Source organism: Odocoileus virginianus, chromosome 7, assembly GCF_023699985.2.
Source record: "Odocoileus virginianus isolate 20LAN1187 ecotype Illinois chromosome 7, Ovbor_1.2, whole genome shotgun sequence".
NCBI classification, from domain to species: domain Eukaryota; kingdom Metazoa; phylum Chordata; class Mammalia; order Artiodactyla; family Cervidae; genus Odocoileus; species Odocoileus virginianus.
Window position 1 is genome coordinate 78,516,021 of NC_069680.1, and position 18,011 is coordinate 78,534,031.

Consider the following 18,011-nt stretch of genomic DNA (forward strand, 5'->3'; position numbering starts at 1 on the left):
AAGCTTGTGAAGATCCGTAATTTAATAGAACCAGATGCAAGCCCTGAAGGATCTGCATAATGTATGGATTTTTACCATTTCTCTGAATCTGCGATCTAATTCATTATGTCAGTTTCCTCTAGTTACTCAGGCTCTGTCGATATCTAAAAAAGCATTTTGACTGAATATCAATACGTTTCAACCCAATGTAGAAATCAGCACAATCAAGAATTTTGCAAGTTCTTGAATTCACCAGATCTCTTACAAAACTATTATAACTGAACACCAATATCAACACAGGATTTTTGCCGAAGTTCGTAAAAACACAAGGTAAATCTTAGTACACTGACATGATTGCTATATCCTGTGTTGGGTGGAAACCAACCCTCATTCCTCCCCAGTCAAATTATGACATTTTTGCCTTCTTTAGCCCATCAAGCTATTCTGTCCATGGAATTCTCCAGGCAAGAATACTGGAGTGGGTTGCCATGCCCTCCTCCAGGGGATCTTCCCAACCCAGGGATCGAACCCAAATCTTTTACATCTCCTTCTTTGGTGGGCAGATTCTTTACCTGATAAGCCACTGGGGAAGCCCCTAAAGTGACACTAAGTAATCCTAAATGAGTTTTTCTGAATTTGTGCCAAATTTATCTAATAAGCAAATAGATACAAATTATTCCTACCATCATTTATGTAAATAATTTGTTTTTACATTTTCTCTCCCCTTGTGTCATTACTAGTACATTAGAAATAGTAATTAGAAAGTGAATGTCTATTATTATTTAAATAACAATATTTTCTAAAATTTTTCTTATCTATTATAAGACATAACCAATAAATTTATTTTTATATTATCCCCCAATGCTTAGATATTGTTATAATCTAACATCTATGATAGAATTTTATAAAAGTTAAAAATAATTTTCTTAAAATTATGCATGCAGTAAGACTGTTTTTCCCTCTGCTCTATCCCATGCATTAAATAATGCTTGCACATGGTAAGATGACCATAAATATTTGTTTAATGAATAAATGAATGTTAATGAATACAGGTTTGGCTGTGTCTAATCCCTTTACTTATCTTAGCCCGTGTTCGACTTCATCCTCTTGTGTCCAGTAAACATTTTAACAATCAAGTGGTAAAATGGGAGCATAATTCTAAATAAAGAAACACAAATGCACAAAGGTATGAGTTACTGATGCCAAAATATTCTAATTTACAGTATCACAATCAAAATGCATTCTGTGTATGTCCATTCACTATATTTTTCAAGGAAATTGCAAACTAGAATTTGAAACCATCAACGAACCATGCCCAGCAGTCCACACTCCATCATAGATCAATACCCTGGTCTATGATCTATAACTGAACCATGTCTCCATAGTTCAGGAGCCCTACCTGTTAGCCAGTAGTAGCCAGTACTGCTAACGTCAAGGTTTTTATAGAGCAGTTATTTATGGCTTTCACAGGGGAGATGGTGTATAATTCAGCAGTCTAAGCCTTTTCTTGGCGTCAGAAATTTTTGTTGCTCCTATGATCAAAGTTATTAGAGAAAGAACTTGACAGTAATGAAAAAAGTTACAAGTTTTCCACCTGTGTGCATTAGTCAGACCAATCAAGAAAACAACATACAGGAACACAAGCAAAGAATGGTTTTCTAGTTTGACAGTGCTTTTTGACAGAGTTGGAGTTACAGCTTTAGCTCAGTCGGTAAAGAATCTGCCTACAGTGCAGGAGACCCTGGCTTGATTCCTGGGTTGGGAAGATCCCCTGGAGAAGAAAAAGGGCAACGCACTCTAGTATCCTTGTCTGGAAAATCTCATGGACAGATGGAGCCTGGTGGGCCCCAGTCCATTGAGTTGCAAAGAGTCGGGCATGACTGAGCAACTAACACTTACTTACACTATTGAAACTGACCTGCCCTACTTGAAGGATTCTGTTATAGACAATGTTGATTTCCTCTCCCTGGATGGATGGCTGGGAAACTGGACACTTTATCATCTTCAGTTCTCTTCATGGGCATATTGCACCCCCAGAGGACCCACTCACTGACAGGTCTCCTGAGGGGCCCACAAGTCTGTCGACAAGAGAGAGAACACATCAATAAGCTGCAAAGGAAAAACAAGCTTGCCACCTCTTTTATATTTTGAAATGACAATTTTATGTTATAAGAAAATATTAGGCAGAGTTTTGTTCTTTACCAGCTATAAATAGGGTCATCCAGATTCTGACTATGACAAGATGATTGTACATGGATTGGGATGGTAATTTTCTCTAATGTTCTGATTTTTGTCATATAGAAAATATATTTCCTCTAATTCATCCTAAAATAATACTTTTAAGGGGAGAGAAGTACAGACACTGCTTTTTTTAGTAATAGTCACTATTATTACAGTTGCAGGAACACAGAAACCTACCATATTTTCATGAGAATTTCTCATTTTAGAAGTAATGCTGGTTTTTCTGTCACTCAAGGCATAAATTCTACAAATTGAGAATATACTGGTTATTTCCATTGTGAGGGTTCTATTAAAACGTCACAAGTGAAAATATTGTTTTTATAGAATGCAGAAATATGAAACAAATCTACAATAAATATCAAATAAAGGTACAGATATTTTCAAAATGGATAAAAGAGGATTGAAAGTATTTTATTTCCCTTTCATATCTTTATTTAAATTTCTATTTTGAAATTTAAAAAATGGAATACATTGGCTATTTTGTAGAGCAAAAACCAGTCAACTTTTTTTACCTTTTAAAGTCTAAATGCTTTTTCATTTCATGGAAACAGCTACAAATATCTCTTGCTTTTTAGAGAAACTGGTTGTAGAAAATGATCTTAAACAAACACATGAGGAAATATTTGTTAGGACTCAAACTTAGTGCACGTGTTCACACAAGTATACCTTTCTGGTTTGTGATATTATGCCCAATGAACCTAAGAAAGCTCTATTCTCTTCCCAGTTACCTTTTTTTTCCCAGTAGAGTTCTTAATCAAGCTATGTAGAAAAAACAATAGGACCATGAACACCAAGTGACCACTGTATTTACTTCTGTGACAGTGCCTGAGAACCCAATGGAGAGTCTAATAAGATGAGATTTGAAAATACATCATGTCCGAGGGGAAGTTGCTGCCTCCCTCTCACCTCAAGTTGGGATGGGTACATCCTGGCCTGACAATATTCAAAAGCAAAGTAGACTCAGTTTTGCAATCCTGACATGTGGATGCAAGAAAAACAGCCTAGTCACGTGTCTACCCATACGGATTTTAAAGGCAGTTTTGAAAACTTTTTGTGCGACCTTGAGCAAGTAAGTTATTTATACCTGATTCAAATTACTGGAGGCATTTATGTAAAAAGGAACTACAAATATACACCCATACATACACACTTTTGCATATACATAATGTATTATGTAAGATTGTTTTAAAATGTAGGTTTCACTACTATTTAGATGTGATGAGGCCAGCAGATTAGGAGACAACTGCTATTGAAAAGATAGCTTGTTACAGTTCCCAAGGTGAGGGCCTGCCAAGGAGGGGTGAGAGTAGCACAGATGAAGAAATAACAGGCACAGTCAGGAGGCAGAGTGGAGCAGGAAGAAAAGATGATAAGCCTCTTTATTAAGTTTTACATGGGAAGAAATATGTGACTAAGTGAAAACAGGCTTAGAACCTCATCTAGTTTGAATGAATTCAGTGGGCTCTCAAGTACTGGGGCTGTACTTTGTCTGGTACTGACCCTCTGATACCAGACAGGGCATGCAATGTATGAGCCTCCTGAGAAACCGATAAAGTAATGGGGGACAGGGGCTGTGCATTCGTTGATTTGCATATGGAAGTTGCACTCACAGGATAGTAGTTTGCTATCTCTAGAAATTAGCTAACCCTGGGAGATGAAAACTCCCAGGCCCTAGATGTAAAAGAATTAAAAAATACAAAAAAATTAAAAACATGATTGATACAAAGACATTTTGTACTTTTTGTATCGCTGTATCATAGCCACAGTTACACGACACTGCTGCTGCTGCTAAGCCGCTTCAGTCGTGTCCGACTCTGGCAGCCCCACAGACGGCAGCCCACCAGGCTCCGCCGTCGCTGGGATTCTCCAGGCAAGAACACTGGTATGCGTTGCCATTTCCTTCTCCAGTGCATGAAAGTGAAGTTAGACACAATTTAGGCTCTATTTTTAACGTAATATAATGAGTAATTTCACTCCAATATTACCTAATTTATAGCTTTTTCTATCCACAAAGGGGGAAAAACAAAAATCAGCCAATTATCTTGGCATTTGACCTGATTAATTTGGCAAGACCTACAAGTGTTTGGTTTGATTATATTTTAAAAGTATAATTCTACAAAGTTAAGCTGAATATTTCAAATACACTACAGTTGTGCAGTAACACAAGAAAATGAATCCCTCTGAAGATAACTGTTGAAAGTTTCCAAGTGACCATTTTTTTTACTGAATTTCTGAATGATTTGGGAAATTGTGATGGGCAAATTTTATGGGTCAGGGTGAATGGGCCACAGGATACCCAGATATTTGGTCAAATATTATCCTGGGTATGTCTGTGAAGGTGTTTTTTGATGAGTTTAACATTTAAATAGATAGACTAAGTAAAGCAGATTGCTCTCCCTAATGTAGGTGGACCTCACCCAATCAGTGGAAGGCCTGCATAGAACAAATAGCCTGACCATCCCTCAAGTAAGAGAGAATTCTTCCTTTGGATGACTTATGAACTGAAACATTGGTTTCTTTGCTCTCCATCTTGCCTTACTTACCTTGAGACTTGCTAGGCTCCATAGTCAAATGACTCAATTTTGTATAATAAATTTATTTTTATATTAAATATATGTAAATATATTTTATTAACTATAAATACATAATAATATATATAAACATATTATATATATGTATACATATATGCACACACACACACACACACACATATATATATATAACACCTTTTGGTTCTGTTTCATAAAAGAACCCTGACTAATGCAGTGTTAATGATTTATCCCTAATAAAACTGATAATATTATAGTGGGCAGACACTCTGGCTTTTGACTTTGTAGACCCAAATTCTATTAAGATGCCTCTCAAGTTTGTGATTTGATGGCAATTAAACTCTTGCCTGGAGACTCTCATGAACAGAGGAGCTTGGTGGGCTACAGTCCATGGAGTGACAAAGAGTCAGACACAACTGAGCGACTAAGCGCACACACACACATACACACACACACAATTCTAAAATTACCAAGGTAAAAGTGGCTCCTTTTTAAGTCTGTTAACTATTCCTCAAGGAATTATGTTAAGGAAACAACATAAATGTTAACAAGTAAGTAAAATTATCATAATCCCACATTTTGGAACAAGAACATGCTAACTCACACCTACAAATTTCATCAAGGAAACACTAGTCAGTGATCTTGATGACAATTGTAAGATTACTTATGTATTATAGACACAAGTACAATACTTAAGACGTTTGATGGATAAAAATATCTGTTAAGCATAACAATAGATGGACTTCCCAGGTGGTGCTAATGCTCAAGAATCTACCTGCCAATTCAGGAGACACAACAGACACAGTTCAGTCCCAGGGTCAGGAAGATCCTCTGGAGTAGGACATGGCAAACGATTCCAGTATCCTTGCCTAGAAAATTCCATGGACAGAGGAACCTGATGGGCTACAATCCATGAAGCCACAGAGTCAGACATGACTGAATACAAACACACGTAACAATAGATATGCTAAATAATTGTATTTCACTTTCTCGGTAAGTCTTACTAAGTTTTTGTTGTTGTTAGTTTTCCTATATAATTGTTTTAAGTTGATATGTTGCATTTTCATTTTTATTGAAAAAATTTTTCAAAAATTTTTCTTTCTTTTCTTTTGTTTTTTGGTCTTGCAGCAGCAGGATCTTAGTTTCCGAACCAGGGATCAAACCTGTGCCCACTGCAGTAGAAGTACAGAGTCTTAACTACTGAACCTCTAGGGTAGTCCCAGTAAGTTTTGCTTATAAATCAGTCCTCACTTTCATAAGAACCTCTCATGATTGAATAAGTGAAAGAAAATAATCATCACGGAAATTGAAAGCCCCAATTGGAAGCACAAAGAACAAACACCATTAGAATAGGCACAGTAGAATTGAGAAGCAAGAGGCTGAATTTACAAATGAAATTTTGTAGTGTTAGAATAAAAATATAGCTCTGAAAGAAAGAAATGGAGGGTTCACATACACAAAACTGAAAGTGCAAAAAAAAACAGGTAAAACAAAAGAGAAAATATGCAAAGATGTACTAATCTACTCAGGTTTTTTATTGACATTCTAATTAAAGACTTTGTACTTTTTGGTTACATGTCCCATCTAAACGTTAAGCTCCTCCATTGCAAACCTCAGCCTTGTATCCACCACAAGATCTGGCCAAGTCATATGCATGAGAGTCAATGTATTGAATTAATACAGTGTAGTCTGAAACTCAACCAATAATGTTTAGATTTTCTTTATTAAAAGTCAGAAGTTGATATTAAGCACATCCAATAAATTTTGAAATTAATATGTTAACAGGGAAGCTGCCAGGAAACATAACATGAATTTTATAATTTGAAATCTACTGAGATACAGAAGCATAATTTTATTTTATTGCAAGACATTTTCAATAACACAGCATACTCACTTCCCAGTTTAATAATGGAAAGCAGGCTAATGTCCCATCTGTCATGTAGCATTCTGCCTCAATGTGTGATCTTGGTGATTTCTGAAAGAATTAGTTTCTGGATTGGAAGCAACTTCTTGTTTTGACATGTAAGATGCTCCTTGTGAATATTCATTTGTGTATCCTTCACAAATTAGAACCCTAACTATAGATTCCTCTTGTACCTAAACTATTAAATGAAATCTGAGGTGACTTGAAAAAGAATCATATTTCTTTTACTGTTAGAGTTGCTAGATGTAGCAAATAAAAATATAGGCTAGTCACTTAAATTTTAATATCAACAACAATAAATATTTTTCAGGATAAGTATGCCCTGTGCAATATCTAGGATACTTTTATACTAATTTTTTTTTCTTAATTTACCTGAAATTCAATTTCACCTGGGTAACCTGTATTTTCTTTAACAATTCTACTTGGGCTTCCATGGTGGCTCAGAGGGTAAAGTGTCTGCGTGCAATGCAAGAGACCTGGGTTCGATCACTGGGTCGGGAAGATCCCCTGGAGAAAGAAATTGCAACCCACTCCAGTACTCTTGCCTGGAGAATCCCATGGACAGAGGAGCCTGGCAGGCTACAATCAATGGGATCGCAAAGAGTCTTAAATGACTGAGCAACTTTACTTTCACTTAGAACAAAGTCTCTTCCTTATGTGTGTAGTGATACAATCTACTGCTTCCTTGAATACAAAAATATAAATTATGTAGACCTTGTATTTTGGTCAAGGACAAACATGAAAGAGTTACATGTACTGGTAAGTACAGAATGAAAGAAAATAAAGTGTGTAGCAACTGTCACAGGGTCTCAGCTATAGCCATTAGAAGACATTCAGCTAGATGACCAGGAAACAGTGTCCAAGAATATGAAGCAGTGGACAATGGAAAGAAGGATAACAAACTGGAATAAAACATGAAACCATAATAGAGGCATCCATATAGAATGCAGAGTGCGATACTGGGGAATCGGGGCATTCCAGGTTGATTTTGATGGATATGTCTTCACCCAGAGGGGAACACAGAAGGGCAGTGTGAGGCGGGGAAAACAATCTATACACGAGGGTCAAAACTCCCAGATTCATGGCTATCTTATTTTGGCTGTCTTTTACCATCTGTGACCATTGACCATTTTATATGTAATAAAAGGATGATATTATCTGTGCTGCCAAGGGCTGGGAGGATCAAATAAGATAAAAACTGCAATCCATTTGATACATTATACAAATATCATTTGTTATGCTTATTCGATGGCTGATTGATATGAGTATATTATTATGCTATTATCAAGACTAAATTATAAGCATGTAAGACAATAAAGGTAAAAGGGATTTATAATGTGACTTTTTTGTTAGTCAGTGTAATTATATACTCAGGTTCATATTAGTTTATTTGGGTCCTATTAGAATTATTAGGGAAAAATTCTTCCTTTTGTCTTCTTAATTTATTATGTGGGGAGAATTTTATTTTATAATCATTTCTTTCAGGCAGAATATCTAAAATACCTTATCATTGGCTCATCTACCTGCCAACCCAAATATTTTACTTCTTTCAAATTTATATTCTTATAGCTGAGGAATTTAATTTTCCTCTGCCATTATAAAAAAAAATAGCTATTTTATAAAAGAAAATTTTATGTTCCATTATCCCAAGAAATCTCAAAAGTATAGGGAATAAGATATATAATCAAGCTGCCTCTATTGACATTAATCTTTTTTGAATTTGAACATTATTCATGAAACTCATTTTCATTCAATTAAGACTGACACATACTCTTAAAAAGAACTGCCATAAAACAAATAGCTACAATAAGCTCATTTCATGTAGAAAGCCAAGGTCCCATTATCCTTTATACTCATCTGCTGAACAAGGTCAGGAAGATGTTGAAAGTGATTTCACATACATTTTTTTCCAGTAAAATGGTGAAATAAAATGTGACGTGACTGATAAAGATAGAATAGAAAAATCAGACCAAGTGGGGTTATCAAATCTTGGCTATATTTTCTATCTTCAGAATATAAAATAATTTTCCATGACATTTAGCTCAGTAAATGTTTCTAGTATTTCAAATGCAAATTTCCAATTTCTGAGATAATTTCTTCTCATTATTTTGTTAACACTTAAGGTGAGATATATTATACATTCCATTTCACAAAAGATTTCCCTCCTTGGAAGTACTTACTTGCATTATTCAGAGCTGAGAGTTGTAAATGTCAGTGAAGGCTGACTCAGTCGGTTAAACAAAATGCAAAGAGCACCACATTCGTGAGTCTCAGACCCATGTATCATTTGAGCTCTTCTGTCTTGCATAACTATAGCTTGTACAATGTGTCTGGGTCCACTACATATGTAGCCATGGTTAAGGAGGACACACAATATAATAATGTGTAAAAGGTAATGCAATGAGCTTGCTTAAAAATATGAATGAGTGCCTCCTCTGAGACAGGCACTTTGATGGACATGTGCCAATGCATGAAACATATGGAAACTACATTCAAGTAGGAGAGAGGAGGGAGGGAAAGAAAAAAGGGAGAGAAGGAGGGAAGGAGGGAGAGGTCACAAACGAAGTGCCAAAGATTTAGACAAAAAGGATTAGTAAGTGATACGAACTTTTAAAGAACTGAAAACTCAAATTTGAAAATGAGCTAGCCATTACTACTATTTGACAGTTCAAGTTTTATACCTTATGAGTTCTTCTTTGAGTATTTCATAGCTATTGTGTATCTAGAATGTCAAATTAAGCAAGATCTTATTTGTCAGACAACACAAATTTGGAATCTGAGCTGAGACAAGACTTGAAATGGAGTTTGTTGTTTTATCTTTTTAAAAAATATTTATTTATTTATTTTACTGCAGTGAGTCTTTGTTGCAGCTTGTGGACTTTTTCTTTTTCTTTTTTCCTAGCTGTGGCATGTGTGATCTTCAGTCGAGGCATGCAGAATCTTTTAGCGGTAGCATGTGGAATCCTTTGTTATAGCATGTGGGATCTAGTTTCCCAACCAGGGATGGACCTGGGCCCTCTGCACTGGGAGTGCAGAGTCTTAGCCAATGAACACCCGGGAAGTCCCATCTTATCTCCTGTATGGACCACCAGTTGCCTTCTCCCATCAATTCCCCCCAGGCCATCTCGACACTCTAGGTCTCTACAGAGGATGTCATAATGTAAAGAGAAATATAGATTTTCCTGATGGAATCCATGAGCTAGGTGAGGCCAAATAGAACATTTTACTCTTCTTGACAAATAAAAAGTTTAGAGTTGAGACTGTGACGTAGACTGATCCAAGAAGGGAATTTTGAAGCTTTTATTTTTCTGAGAAACTGGGGACCCGCATGCTCACTCTCCTTATGAATTGTGTAATATATGGTAGTGAAGACAGGAACTACTAAAACTATTTTATTACACAGGGAAAGGGTGACATAAGAACAAGAGAGGAGCTGAAGAAATCTGAAGTAAAAGTTGGAGCCTGAATCACATCACACCTGAAATTTGTACTAATTTTACCCTTTGCAGTTGCTGGCCTCTTCGCTGAGCCTATCATATCTATGAATCATTCAATCCAATTGAGTTCAATTTTCTAACAAAAATTTCTCCTGCCTATTCATGATGGAACTTTCTTTTAAAAAAATTTTTTTAATTAAAAAAAAAAACAACTTTTGGCCACGTCCCATGTCATGTGGGATCTTAGTTCCCTGGCCAGAAAGCAAACCCACAACCCCTTGCAGTGAAGTCTTAAGTACTGGACTGCCAGAGAAATCCCCAAGATGGAATCCTCTTTGTTTGAAGTTTTATACATTTGAAAACTGTATGCCCCCCCAAGTTGACTCTGCTGTCCTGGTCAGACAGTGGATTTCTTTTCTAGCCTCAAATGTTTCTGTCTCCCTGACCTCCTACCACAGAGGACTGCTCAGCTGTGTCTTAATACTCTACATGAATCAACAGCCCAGATCAATTTTCATGGAAACACTCTGGCCTCAGGATTGCATATTCTCTGACACTGGTATAGGCTCTGAGGGAAGTAGCTATAAATTACTAAAAATGCTCTCCTGGAATACCGCAGAATTGAAAAAAAAGAAAATGTCCTTGCCTTATCAGCATATATTCTGAGTTTTAATATGATGTTTCTATAAGCAAGTTGTATTTCATAAACAAATTACATTTTCTCCAAGTTTGAAGATTTTGGTTGTTGAAATTAATTACTGCCTAATGAACACAAAACTAGCTTAAAATACTGTGTCTCCAGCTAAATGGTAAATGAGAGTTTCTTACTGCATCCAGTTGTAGGAATTCTTACGGATGAATTAAAAATATGTGGATATGATATGAATAATTATTCATGAAACAGTTATTGATATTCCACTTTGTAGCACATGGGCTTCCCTGGTGACTCAGACCTGCAATGTGGGAGACCTGGGTTCAACCCCTGGATTGGGAAAATCCCCTGGAGAAGGGAATAGCTACCTACTCCAGTATTCTGGCCAGGAGAATTCCATGGACAGAGGAGCCTGGTGGGCTACAGTTCATGGGGTCACAAACAGTCAGACACAACTGAGGGATTTTTCACTTTGTGGCACACACTATTTTAGGTCTTATGAAGTTCATATTAGGAATAATAAAAACTCATGTCTACTTTAAAGGACTTCATAGACAAACAACAAATAATAGTGGGATAAGAGTGTCACCATCATAGAGATACAATCATATAAATGAGCCAAAGATTGTTTCTATATATTGACATTTAACTCTTTATTTCTTTTCATGTCTTTATTTACTTATTTTTTGGCCCAAGATATGTGGGATCTTAGTTCCCCAACCAGGGATCAAAACTGTACATCTTGCATTGGAAGCTCGGCGTCTTAACCACTGGACCACCAAGGAAGTGCCAGTTGTTTATTTCCTTAGATCAGTCTGAGATGTTATTAGCTCAAAGTTCAACAGTGACTAGCTCAAAACTTTACACATCCAATTGTTAAATAGCACTCAGTTACACAGATATTTTTAGCCTTTTCAAGTCTCCCTGCTTTGCATAGCCTACAAAACTGCACCTAATGACTGCTAGCTAAAGATGAGATAAAACCACAGGACAATAGAAAACACTGAGTTGCTATTTCCCTTGGGAGCTGTCTGCCCAGAAAAAGAGTCCTCTCCAGACTGCTGAGCACATTCTCTAGAAACAGAAGGCCCTCTCTGAGCCCCTCTTTCTTGGGACTTACCCTCTCCCCTTCTAGACAGTGGCTCCCACCCCTTAAGCCTCCAGATGACTGATGCTGTGAGGTACTCCCCTGTATATATACCCATCAAAATAAAGCTTAGGAGTACAACTGCCAGGTCATATCTTTGTCCTTGCTTACCCCCCAAATCCTCAAAGACTGCCTACAGCACATAAACCAGATTCAGTGAGAGGGAAGGATATAGGACATTTGAGAGAACAAAGAAGGGGATAAAGGCAATCACAGTCATGGGGACAGAATGTGCAAAGTTCTTAAATATGGTACATTCTGGATCTGACCTTTCAGGAATTCAATGTGACTGGAGTGTCAAAAGCAGAATGTGAGAAATGAGACCAGACAGGTAGACATTAGATAGAATGTGTCATGCCAAGAGATTTGTATTTATCCTGGCGGCAATGGAAGGCTGTTAAGAAATTTTAAGAGAGGAAGTAAGCAATCAGAATTGCATTTTAGAAAGACCCACCTGGCAGCAATGTGGAGAATGGTTCTGAAGAAAATCAGTATCTAAAAATGTTTTCTCAAACAAAAAGCTAGTGAGAAATTATGAGGCCTTGGACAAAGGTGTGAAAGAGTTATGGAAACAATGAGTGTTTTGTGGAGGGTATTTTGGTCTTTTTTTCTTTTTTTTAAGAACAAGAATTAAGAGAATTTTTCTGACTGACAACATAATGAGTGAGAGGATGTGAAGAGAAAACTATAACTTCCTGGAATCTGGTTTGGGCGAATGGATACATTGTGATTATAAATTAAAGCTGAAATAGAAAACTTAGAAGAAATGGAAGGATTTTTTTTTTTTTTTTGGTTGACCAACATTAATTTCAACTTTGGACATGTTGAATTTGAGGTCTTTAGAGTCAGTCATCACTGTTAGAGAACTGAGTGGAGCTGGGGGTCCAAACTTCAGAAAAAAATCCTGGTTATAAGATGAAAATTTGGATCTAGCCAATGAACAGTGGTTGAAAACAGAAGTGATGAGACTGTCCAAAAATAGTGATGAAATACAAGATTAGAGGATGGATTCCAAGGTACAGCAATATATGATGAGCAACTAGAAAGAGAGGAATATACAGAGGAGAGGTATCCAGGAAAGAGACAGAAGAAATAAACAGAAAGAAAGAGAGAAATTAGAAGTTTTCACCACCTCCTTATAAGATCAACTATTTAATAATATTAAATTTAAATAACTTTTGTTCTTTACTTTGAAATATCAAAATAAGTGTGATCTCATTAGTATTTTTGAGCCACGCTCTTCAGGTTGTGAAGATTATGTGGTCCATGTACATCAAAATCAACTAAGTGTTGGGTTTAAAATTCAGCAGTATCTCCACAAATCTGAGTCAGTAATCTGGCATGTGGACCCAGTAATCTGACTTTACTATCTTCCTAGGTTTAGTCCTCAGTTCAGCTCAGTCACTCAGTAGTGTCTGACTTTTAGAGTTGGTTTAGTAGGTTTAGTACTACTGCCTTACGAAGAATTTGGGGTAAGAGCTCCATTGATGCGAAACTGAAAATGAGAATTTAAGATTCCAGGTTTGATATTAAAGATCTTTAATCCTCTTTCTACAGTGCTCAGATCAAGATTGCAAAAAATAGTTAACTATGCAAGAAAGATCAACCTAGTCATCAATTTCTGAATCCAATGAAAAGTTAATATACTCATGAAACAAAATAGGTTCCTTTCATGAACCATTAGGTATATAATTTTAATGATCAATGTAAGAGCCATAAAATGCCAATCTGTGTTATAATTAATTAACAAAATTAAATGAGAGAGGGAATTCCCTGGCTATCCAATAATTAGGACTCTCTGTTTTCACTGCCAAGGACAAGGTTCAATTCCTGGTCGGGGAACTAAGTTCCCACAAACCACATGACAGGGCCAAAAATAAAACAAAATAAAAAAAAAAAAAAAAAAAGGAAATGAGAGTTTCAGCTATTCCAGCCAAGTCAGTAAACTTAAAATGCACACTCATTTTTAAGCGAACAGGAACCTTTAAAATGTATTGCAAACTGAAGATTAATGAATAAATGAGAAGAATGACCAGCTCCTGTAATAGAAATAATTACACAAAAAGCTTCGTAAGAACAGAACAGCTGTCAGTCTTGTCACAGCAGGCCAATGCTCAGCAGAATGCCTAACATATAAATTACTCAATAAATGTAATTTTTATAAATGGGCTTGAGAGTCAAACAGAAATATGTTCAAATACACATCTATCGCACACCACTCCTTTGACTTTGAAAAATAATTGCAGCCTCTTTGTCAGGGTTCTCTAGAGAAACAAAAGTAATAGAATATAGTCAAGTATATAGAAAGAGATTTATTATGAAGAATTGACTCAGCAATTATGAAATCTGAGAAACCCCTCAATCTGCCATCTGCAAGCCAGTCCAAACTCACAGGCCCGAGAACTAGGGGAGCCAATGGTGAAAGTCCCAGTCTGAGTCTGAAGGTTCAAAAGCAGGAGCACTAACTTCCAAGGGCAAAAGCTGGATGTCCCAGTTCAAAGAGAGAACAAATCTGCTTTCTGTGTTTCTGTTCTATTTAGTCCCTCAACAGGTTGTATGATCCCCACCTGCATTGGTGAGAGCCATCTTCTTTGTTGAATATCAATTCAAATGTTTATCTTTTCAGGAGACACCCTTGCAGATGCAACCACAAATCATGTTTTACCAGCTATTTGGACATCTCTTAGCCCAGTCAAATTAAGACATGAATGTTAACCATCACATCCTCTCAACTAATTTCCCTGTAAGCCTTCTTCTGGCAGTACATGGTACAGTGTATGAAAACTGACTCACACAGCATAAGCAGTCAAAATATGCAGAGATAAATTGACCTTGAGGCTATCCAAGCTTAAGTCAGGGCCTCTTACTTGCACAGGCCCCTTCCAAGGCTTGCATGGGGCTCTACCAATGGGGTAACATGAACTGGTATTTTTATAATATTTGCAAAAATAACATGTTTTTTATATTATTTTTAAAAGAAAGAGTCTCCAAATGAGCTTTAGGCCCTAGAAAAATTGGATTTATCAATGAATATATTATTATTATTATAAAAATAAATTATACACAACCTATAGAAAATTCTTAGCACACGGCTGGCACTCAATAAATGTATTATTTTCATACATTGTAATATAAATTGTTCCAGCAAGGTACACAGTGAAATGTATAAAAATAAAAAATGGAAGAACATGTAAGAACAAGTTTTCTAACAGAAAAGAAGATGAATTTATATACATTTTATCAGCAAAGGTAAAAAAATGAAATAAAACTGGGTACTTATTTCTCAATGTGCATGAACCTAAAGCAGATGAACTGCTAAGGAGAAACTCAACTGTTCCCAGTATGAAGTAAGATATTTAAGAATTATTTTTTTTAATTAAAATGAAACTGTAATGCAGTAGACAATTATGTTCACGGTAGCTATAGAGTAAAATCAGCAACTGGTATCAGATACATATTAAAGCTGTCATAAGAAAAATGTGATCACATTGCAGCTTTACTTTTCAGATTTTATAAATTTTTTGTAGAAGAATGTGGGATAAAAGGAAAACTTGTGTATTTATGAATGTAGGTATGGATGCATGGTTGAATAAAAAACTCTGATAGAGGTAATAGGAAAAACCAGTTAAGGACAGATATATGCATTGTGAAACAGGGTCACAATTGAATGGCAAATTTACAGCCAAAAAAGGAAAATTTATATGTGCAGTGACATTAGTGAAGAGGTAGTTAAAAAGAGATACAAACATTTGGGACAAAGCAACTGACTCGGGAAGCCATTATACATAATGTTACATACAGGAGTCTCGAGCCTACCCTTTGCCTTCCCGCCTTCAGGCCGCCAGCTCCGGATACCCGCCAGCCCCTTCAGTCGCGACCTCACCCCCCTCACGCTGTCGCGGCCCGGCGCCATCTTGACTTCACGCACCTCGCATCCCTGCACCTTTTGTGACCTCATGCCCCTCACGCCAACGTGCCCCTCTGGCCCCCGCGACCACTCGCCCCTCACTCCTTGGCGACTCACCGCCGCCAAGCTCCTCGCGATGTTGAGACCTCATGCCCCTCGTGCCCCTCATGCCTCTCACACCGCTCAGGACACTTACGCTCCTTGTGCCACTCATGCCCACCTGCTGTCTAGTTCACCAGCCCCTTCCGACTGGCAGGAAGTAACGCGAGCAGGCCTATTAAAAACGTTCGCTTCCGGGACGGCTCCAGAACTTGACCTGGCACCTCTGGGTCAGGCAGGAGGAGGCTCCAGTCTGGAGACCTTGTGGACACTGCCGGCTCTGGCCCCAGAAGATTGAGTAAAGTGGATACAAGTGGAACATGGCAGAGAAGACATGTGCTCTTAGAAATGTACGCTCAGACTTCTGATGTCCTATGATTATCAATTGACAGAACAACTTGCAGATTACTAATTTTGCAAAAACAATGCAGCCATCTTCTTGTTGACTCCTGGGACATGACAGAAAGCTTCCAAAATGGCGACCTGGATACACTGGACACTACCTGAGATCAGCGTGTCCCACCTTGAGACCGACCCTCATCCATCTGCTACCAGCTGAGCACGTGCCTTTCCTCGCCTCACCAGTGGGCATGGACCGTCTTCTCAACTCCTCAACTTCTTGATCCCTGTCTGTGACAGTGTGGCCTGAGGCAAGCTGACCGTATTTCCTGTTTTAGCGATGCAGTGTGTGTGTGATGGAAAAATGCTAGACAAATTGAGATGTGTTTTCTCCCAGATGTCAGATTCCAGTTGCCTGAGGATACTTAGTAAGTTAGACAGGTTTCTGAAGGAAGTTTCAAAGCTCCCAGCAGTTGTCTTAGAAGGACCATCTGTTGGTTACACAGAGCACTCAGCCCAGACCTGTTTTCCACTGCAGAAAGAGTACGAAGTCTGCTTTTACACAGCAATGGCCGATCCTCCTCCTCCTCCTCGGGATTTGTGTGACTAACCCTCAGGCACAGGCTTGCCTGTGCAGAGAAGGTCTGCCTCCCATGGAGGGCTCCTATTTCCGGTGTGAGATGGGAGCGCTCCTATTCCTGGTATGAAAGTGGTGTGGGTTTCTGCTTCCCATGCCTACAGGGCCACAACCCGTGGTTCTGGCACCACTGCTTTTGGCGTGGCTGAGCAGGTGACACGGCATGCTTAACTCTTTGAGTTTTCAGAAAGATTTTAAGTTCTTTTTCTCCCAGCCAACTTTCTTCATGCTTATAGAGTTTAAATAGTACAAAGCTGCATGAAATGAATGAGTTAACTTTTTGCCTCTCTAAAGTTGGGGGAATATTGTATTTTACAGTTGTCACATGGATGTCCTTACTTTCCAAAACAGTATTTTAAATAACATTTGGGTGGAGGTCAGAGTCCGATTTTTCTGTGGTGTTTATAAATCATGTACTAAGTTCAGCGTTGCTCATTTTTCCTTCCTTTCTCAGTTTATTTCCTGAGTTTTAAAAATGCTGTACTTTTATTTCCAAACAGTTGCTAGAGCCTTGTTTTAAAACCTTTCCATCTAGACTTTGTTGGTTTGCTGAAAGGTAGAAAAAAGAAGTCATAATTCAGGATCTAAGTTCTTAGGCTTGGTCCTCCTGCTAGACTTTTAAGTATTAGAAGGCTTCAAGAAGCAAAAGTTTTTCACTTTTTTATTTTTCCTAGTTAACCTTCTTAAAACTCAACCAAGAGAAATTAAATATGTAAGTCCATATTAGGGATTAGTTAAAAACAAAAACAAAACTGCAATCAAATGTTTACTTCCTACATTTCAGATACCTTGGAGATTTTTTTTTTATTAGATAGCTTTTCAGTTAACCATATAAATTTCATTAAACTGAACATCCTATCATGGGTCTTTTGTTGTAAATTCCAATTTTTTTTTTTTTTGGTTGAGAAGTCAAAATTATTTAAAAAACTTAAACTAGTAAAGGAAAAAAGAAGGAACACCTAGTAGTTTCTTCTCTATTTTATTGGTTAGAGAGAATTTATAGATTTTCAAATAATTACTTTTTCCTTAAAGTACATTTCAGGAAAAATCAAGTGTATCAGGATGCATAATTTTGATGGTGGTATCATAATTGTATCAGT

General features: G+C 37.3%; 1 long non-coding RNA gene across 1 annotated transcript; it reads right to left on the bottom strand.

The window, feature by feature from the left end:
• Positions 1-978: 978 nt before the first annotated feature.
• Positions 979-15,856, bottom strand: LOC110121936 (uncharacterized). Its single transcript, XR_002309076.2, has 3 exons — positions 15,746-15,856; positions 1,898-2,057; positions 979-1,137 (listed from the first exon to the last, which is right to left on the bottom strand). It is a non-coding gene; the product is annotated as an uncharacterized lncRNA (long non-coding RNA).
• Between the last annotated feature and the right edge of the window lie 2,155 nt (positions 15,857-18,011).